Source organism: Mobula hypostoma, chromosome 3 (assembly GCF_963921235.1).
Source record: "Mobula hypostoma chromosome 3, sMobHyp1.1, whole genome shotgun sequence".
In the NCBI taxonomy this organism is placed as follows: domain Eukaryota; kingdom Metazoa; phylum Chordata; class Chondrichthyes; order Myliobatiformes; family Myliobatidae; genus Mobula; species Mobula hypostoma.
The window spans coordinates 147,421,969-147,429,667 of NC_086099.1; the positions used below are offsets into that span (position 1 = coordinate 147,421,969).

Sequence of the window (7,699 nt, forward strand, 5' to 3'; positions counted from 1 at the left end):
TTTAGGTATTATAATTACTAAAAATATAAGGATCTTTATAAAGTCAGTTTTGTTCCTTTAGTAGACTCTATGAAGTATTTATTTAGTAGATGGAGTCCACTTACACTTTCACTTGGTCATATTCATATAGTTAAAATGATGATTTTTCCAAAATTTTTATTTATTTCAGAATATTCCTGTTTTTTTTTGACTAGGAAGTTTTTTGATCGATTCATTCTATTATTTTATCTTTTATTTGGAATAATAAAAGACCAAGAATTAGTAAATGTCACTTACAAAAATTGAAAAAGGATGGAGGTCTTGCTTTGCCTAATCTGAGAATGTATTATTGGGCTGTTAATGTGCGATACATGTCTTTTGGTTATATTGGGTTGATAAGAGTGATCGGCCAATTTGGGTGGACCTGGAACTAAAAGTTGTAAAACAGTTTTATTTAACCTCGTTATTGGGAGCTGCTTTACTTATACAATTAGCTAAAGTTGTTAATTTAAACCTATATCCTGTGATTAAGTATCCTTTACAAATTTGATTCCAGTTCAGGAACTTTTTAAATCTTGAATTTAAACTTTGTAGTTTAATTTATCCAAATTACTTTTTTAAGCCTTTTTTGAGTGATCCAATTTTTTTACTTTGGAAAAATAAAGATATTAATTCTTTTTTGGATTTAGTTAAAGAAGATAGATTGATGTCTTTTGAACAACTAATTGATAAATACTCTTTCATACTTACACTTTCTGCAATACCTTCAAGTTAGACATTTTTTACAAAAATATTTAAGTAATTTTCCTTACATATTGGAGGTTGACCTGTTAGATACTATTATGAGTACGAATCCTTCGATCAAGGGTTCTATTGGAAGAATTTATAATTTATTATTACAATGGGATAAGCGTCCTTTATCTAAGATTAAACAGGATTGGGAAAAGGAACTCAATGTAACTTTTATGACGGAAGATTGGATGCGGATTTTGAAGTTGGTTAACTTCTTCAATTTGTGCTAGCCATTCATTGATTCAATTTAAAATTGTACATCATTATCATTTGACGAAGGAGAGACTTTCTACAGACTTTTCTAATGTTGATAGTCATTGTGATAGATGTAAAACTGAGATAGCTACACTGACACATATGTTTTGGTCTTGTTCTATATTGGAACAGTTCTGGAAGTCGGTTTTTTCAATAACTTGTAAAGCACTTAAAATTAATCTACAACCTGATAAATTAACTGTGCTTTTTGGAATAATTCCTCAAAATATTCATAGTATTTCTGTGTCTGGCCAACATGTTATTGCATTTGTTACATTGATAGCTAGGAGGGCCATTTTGTTGAAGTGGAAGGATACATCAGCCCGCTCCCACTTTGTCACAATGGTTCTCTCAAGTGATGCTAAGTCTTAGTTTGGAGAAAATTAGAAGTCAAACCTCTGAAACTTTACTTGTTTTTGAGAAAAGATGGGGCTCATTTGTTCGTTATTATCATTTGAGCTAACTGATAGATTTTCTCCATGATCTAATTGTAAATTTTTTGGTATATTTTCTTTTCTAGCTGGCGGTTTGATGTTTATTTTTAGAAGCTTTTTGTATGACACATGACTCCAGGGTTGTACACCTAATGGGTTCTTTTCCTTACTTTTTCTGCTTAGTAGGTTTTTTCTTGTTATCACAAATGTTTTTTCCAATGTTTAAGATGATGTCTTTCTTGAGACATGGTAAGTGTTGTTACTTCAATGTACTCGTGTTATTTCTTTTGCATAATATAACAATAAAAAGATTTGAAAAGAAGGAAGTTGAATCCAGATCTGAAAAACTGCATATTAAATATAATATTGGAATGATTTCAAGTGATTGAGAAGAAGGGCTGGATATTTTGGAATAAAAAAGGAAAGAAGACTTCAAGGTGCTGTTTAATTTTGACCCAAAGCAACCTTCTTCCATCAATCCCATTAAAATAACTACAGAGTTAAAATTGGCTATAGGAATATAGATTGTGCTCATACTTTAAGAGGAGGGAATGTGCTAATTGTTTGTAAGGATAAAAAAAAGGTGAGAAGGCATTACGATTGAAGACATTACTTGGCAAAAAGATAGTATCTATGTTGCCTAATGAAAATAGAGGTATTAGGGGTGCTATAACAGGTGTTCTGTTGAAAATTTTGATAGAAGAGTTTAAATCTCATTTACTGGGAGGCAAGTTTAAGGAGGTAAAGAGATTGCAAGTAGTCAGAATTGGGAAAAGGATGGATAGTTTATCTGTATTGATATGTTTTGATGAAATGAAGCTCCCTGATAAAGTTAGCTTGGGGTATGCTAGTAATAATATGCGAGTTTATATTCCACCCCACTTAAATGTTACAAATGTCAGGTTTAAGCGCGCTGAAGCAGTATGTTGTGGGAAACAAAGATGTAGTAAATTTGGCGGGGAACATAAATATGAAGATTGTGAAGATGTAAAGTTTAATTGTTGTACTTGTGGAGGAGAACATATTGCAGGTTATCGAGAATGTGAAGTACTTAAGAAGGTAGCTGAAGTTCAACAGGTTAAAGTGCAGTTGGGTGTCTCTTATGCAGGGGCCGTGCAAAAAGTTAAACCAAATGTTTATCAAGTATTATCAGTCAGAACAGAGGCTATATGTCGGCATCATACTTTTCTTACTACTTGATAAAATGAAGTTAGTGATGTTCATAACGGATATGGTGAATTGTACTGCTCAAACATCTCATACTGAGAAAGTTGAAATTATTGTGGAAGCTGCTGAAAAGTATCTGGGTTTAACAGGTGTTATGTGGAAAGCTGTAAATGAAGTTCTGATGGGTGGGTTATCTATATTTCATTCTCCTTGTGAAAGTACATAATGAGATTAAAAATATCGCGGTGGAACACAATGATTTCTAAAGGTCAAGACTTCAAGAAGTTTGTTTCTGATATATCAAATCTGCTTGATGTTATATCTATTCAGCAAACCTGGTTGTTACCACATTTAAGTTTTTCCTTGCAGGATTATATTGTAATTAGGTGTGATAGGTTATTTCGTCGAGGGAGTGGTGTTGCAAATTTTATAAGGAAAGGGATAGGACATAAAGTTGTGGATATAAATGAAATATTTGATTCAACAGGTAGGGGCATTTAAGTCATAAATTTTTGTGACCCTTTGGAAAGCTTTCGATTGATTTGTTGGAAAGCATATGTAGCTCTAGCTCACTAAGGGTCGTATGGTGTGGGGGTTTTAATGCACACAGTTCACTGTGGGGCTGTTCACAGAATGATGGTAATGGTTTGATTGCAGAAGAATTTTTAGAGCTTTCACATCTTGTGTATCTTACTGATGGGAGGGATGCATGATTTAATGTTCATCACAGTTCTGAAACTGCTATAGGTTTAACTTTAGCTTTGAACATTCTGGCTGTAGTGAGTGAGTGGGATGTCATGGGAGATCAAACATTGGGAATTGATCATTTTTCTATATTATAAGCCTGGGTGTGGATTTATATTGGGGACAGGAGGCCACGTATAGGGAGTGGAATTTTGGTAAAGCAAATTGGGAGAGGTTTAAGGTTTTATGTGATGAACGTTTGTCAGTTGTGGATTTCTGCAATAAAAGGATATGTCACATTATTCATCAAACTGTGGTGGAAGTTTGATGAATAAAGGGCATTAATAGGAGAAAGGGTGTACCATGGGGACTGAGGAGTGTGCAAAGGCAATTAGGGGGAGAAATACAACATTTGGGAAGTTAAGAACTATCACTCTGAGTGAGCTTATTATGTATAAAAGGGCACAGGTTGTGGTGAGGAAAGTAGCGAAGGTTGTCACTCCTGGAAGTCATATTGTTATAGTATTGGGAGAGGCATTAAATTGCAGATGTTTGGGGAATGATTTAGAAATGGGGGGGGGGGGCGCGGTGTGGATTCATTGGACTAATAACATTCCAGTATCGATTAAGGAAAATAATATGATTGTTACTGAAATAATAGTCTCGGTCATTTGCTGCAATTCATAACCAAGGCAATTTAAATGAAGAGGTTAAACAATGTAGGGATAGGGTTGTAAATGAATGCTCTGTTGGAAGCTAGCTGTAACAATGATAGTATTAATGATGTAGAGTTTTCTTGCTGTGAATTTAAGAAAGCTATTAATAGTACAGGTCAGATAGTCCTAGGAAAGGATGATATGATATTGTATGTTTAAACATATGACCACAACTCTTTTAAGATGATATTAAATTTTTTGAATCATATTTGGAATTTAGCCCATCTTCCCCCCTCAGGGAAATGGCAGTAGCAGTGCCTATTCTAAAACCTGGAAACCCCCTGTTCAACCAGTATCATTAGCGTTCCATTTGTATAAACTCATGGAACACATGGTTGAATTATATTTTGGAAAAAAGTGATATAGCGTTTTATCAGTGTATTTTGGAAGGGTAGAATGACATCAGATTCAGTTTTGTGTTTGGGAGATGATAGTAGGAAAGCACAGGTAAATAAGAAGTTGTAATAGCAGTATTTTTGATATAGAAAAACCAAATGATATGTTATGGAAGGAGGGTCTTTTGATTAAAGTGAACGAAGGCCATATAATTTTTTTGAGTTTTTTATTTGGACAGTCTATGCAGGTAAGGGTAGGAAAGCTATATTCTGGCTTCTATATGACAGAGCATGGGACTCCACAAAGCAGTATTTGCAGCCCTTTATTGTTTAATATTATGATTAATGATATTTTCTGAGATAGTTAATGGGGTGGGTAAATCACTTTTTGCAGATGGAGTTTTATGGATCGGAGGAAAAAATAACTGTATATAGGATGCAATTGGTGATTAATAAGGTTGAACAGTGGGCAAATAGATGGGGGGGGGGCGCGGTTAAGCTTTCAGTAGCTAAAACACAAGTTATACAAACAGGACCAATAGACCTGCACTTAATTTGAAATTATATCATCAAACTCTTGAAGTGTCAGTGGTAAGATTTCTTGGCATGTGGCTGGATAATAAGCTGACATGGAAGAACCATATCGGTAAGAACATTGACAAATGTAAAGGGGCATTAAAAATCTTTGGGTGTCTGTGGGTATTCTTGAGGTGCTACATGAAAAACTCTGACTATATATTTGTTTAATTAGGTCAGTACTTGATTATGGCTGTGTGGCTTGTGGATCAGCTTCATCTTTAAACTTAAAATGCATGGATGTGAAACAAGCTCAGGATTAAGATAGAGTTCTGGTGCAGTGAGGTCATCTCCTGTTTCAGCTTTACTGGTTGAAATGGGACAATTACCCTTACAGTTGTGGAGGATGAAGTTGTTGTTAACATACGGAATTAACTTAAGGGGGCAAACGAATGATCAGCCTGTTAAGTGTGTTGGAAAACTGTTGGGAACATCACAAAAAGAGTGCTTTTAATTTTGGGTGGCTGGGTTCACATCATGCTAGGAATATGAGTTTGTTGGATTATGTAATTTAGAAACATAGAAAACCTACAGCACAATACAGGCCCTTTGGCCCACAATGCTGTGCAGAACATGTACTTGCTTAGAAATGACCTAAGGTTACCCATACCCTCTATTTTTCTAAGCTCCATGTACCTATCCGGGGGTCTCTTAGAAGACCCTATCGTGTCCGCCTCCACGACCGTTGCCAGCAGCTCATTCCACGCACTCACCACTCTGTGTATAGAAAAAACTTACCCCTGACATTTGAAAGGTTGAAAGAAAGCAAATGCAGACCGCACTATTAGCTTTGAGGGTTAACAGTTTTCATTTTAAAAACCTTACTAAGTTATGGAAGTGACTTTAATTTACAATATTGTCTTTCATTATTTAAAATCTACAGGGCTTTTGGGGGGTAATCTTGTTTTCAGTTGATAAAGAAGTAGTAGGTTTATTTCCCAGCTCTCTACCCTTCCATCCAGTAGGTGGCGGTAATGCACCTTGAAGTTAGACTGCCAACCACCATTAAAAGTCTTAAGAAAGAAGGGTCTCGGCCTGAAACGTCGACTGCGCCTCTTCCTATAGATGCTGCCTGGCCTGCTGCGTTCACCAGCAACTTTGATGTTTGGTGCTCAATTGTAAGCCTACTCGTGATTATATCTATTGTTTGTTTTGTGCTCAGATTCTTGATCCAGTTTGAAACCGTGACTCGATCCTAGCCTTGGATACTCCAGCATTTGGGCCCAAGCCACCTTCTTCAAGGACTCTTGATGCAAGGCAAGGAAAAAAGAAGAGTTAATTGGAAGAACTGAGAGCAAGAAGAGACGTAGTCAAAATGATGAGACGGGGTCACACTGATATTTGAATACATGATTAGTGTCAGAGTGATGATGTAGCTGTAGTGATTTTCCTCCTGTGACAACTTTACAGTGCTTTGGTTTCCCCAGCTGCTCCTGATACTGAGAAACACAGACAGTTTTGAGATATTGTTGTACCATGGACAGTATCCTCTCCCCAAACAGATCCTTTATTCCTGGTTGAATTAAGGTCGGTGAGTCCCCGATGGGCAAAGGAAATACTTCAAAAATAACACCAGAATCACCCCGAAGAAATTCAACATTACAACTAAAAACTAGGAAGTCATTGTACTCAATAGTTACACCTGGGGGAAATTTGATCAAGGAGCTGTACTACTTGAGACAGGTGGCTAAGGTAATTATGAGAACCAGCAAGAAAAACAAGTAGTTTATATGTAACAAGAATTGACTTGTAGCCATGTCATTGCTGATTGAAACCAAAACACTGTCTAAATGATTTAGAAAGAAATGTTTAAAAAGGTGCCTCATAAGCTAATAGGTAGCAATGACCCTAGAGCTCAACAGTTGAAGAATAAGACTTGGCCTCAGATGAATTCACCATATTGTGGCCTGGCCAGTTTTGTCTAGAGTAGGTAATATCTGAATAGACTCTATGAGATTTGGAGGCTGTGAACATGTTGTGAAATTAAAGAGTTAATGAAGTTTGTTTTGGTACTATGTAGTGAGTTTTTGAGTTGCTGAATTAATTGTGCTTATTTGGTGTGGCCTGTCGTGTGTAATATTTAATTTGGTTTAATTGGCAACAGGTGGATAATCAAGACATCGCATTTCCCTCAACATGGAATGAGACTATTTGGTCCATCACTGAGCAATCCCATTCATTTATTAATTTGGCCTGTGATTTGGTCCTCACACAATTCCATCAACTCTCCCCAGAAGCGATAACTCACTTGTACACTAGGGACAATTTTGTGCTCAATCAATCTGTTAAATGTGTGAGGGGGAAAAAAAAACTAGAGCACGTAGAGGAAACCTACACAATATGCAAACTCCACACAGACAGTGCTGAAGTTTACGACTGAACCTAGTTTACTGTTTCTGTGAGGGAGGAATTCTTTTAACTGAGACATTGCGCTGCCCGTTATCCTGAATCTCAGAAACTTGTTCCAGTCATTAGAGCAACACTGAAACTAATAAGAACAAATATTTTTCCAAACAATAAGGTGAGAGTGTAGAGCTTTTATATACTTGTGCACAAGAGATCCCAAAATACAATCACATGCAGATTTACAGCAAGGTTTGCATTTCATGTTTGCATTTTACTCTCGGATTAGCATAATACTAAAAAAAAACATATACTGAGTCCACTGTAGAAAATAAAATGCAGGATTTATTCTACCAAGCAAAAGTCTTTGAAGTTTATGAAACACTCATATTTCCCATATTATAGGAATGATTATACA

At 36.0% G+C, this 7,699-nt stretch overlaps 1 protein-coding gene across 3 annotated transcripts in view; it reads right to left on the bottom strand.

Annotated features, from left to right (window-relative positions):
• Positions 1–7,465: 7,465 nt before the first annotated feature.
• Positions 7,466–7,699, bottom strand: part of tfpi2 (tissue factor pathway inhibitor 2) — a 76,277-nt gene continuing 76,043 nt past the window's right edge. For all 3 annotated transcript variants that reach the window (XM_063043833.1, XM_063043832.1, XM_063043834.1), the window contains one exon: positions 7,466–7,699. This exon is cut by the window's right edge and continues 888 nt beyond it. The gene's annotated coding sequence lies outside the window, so the exon portion shown is untranslated.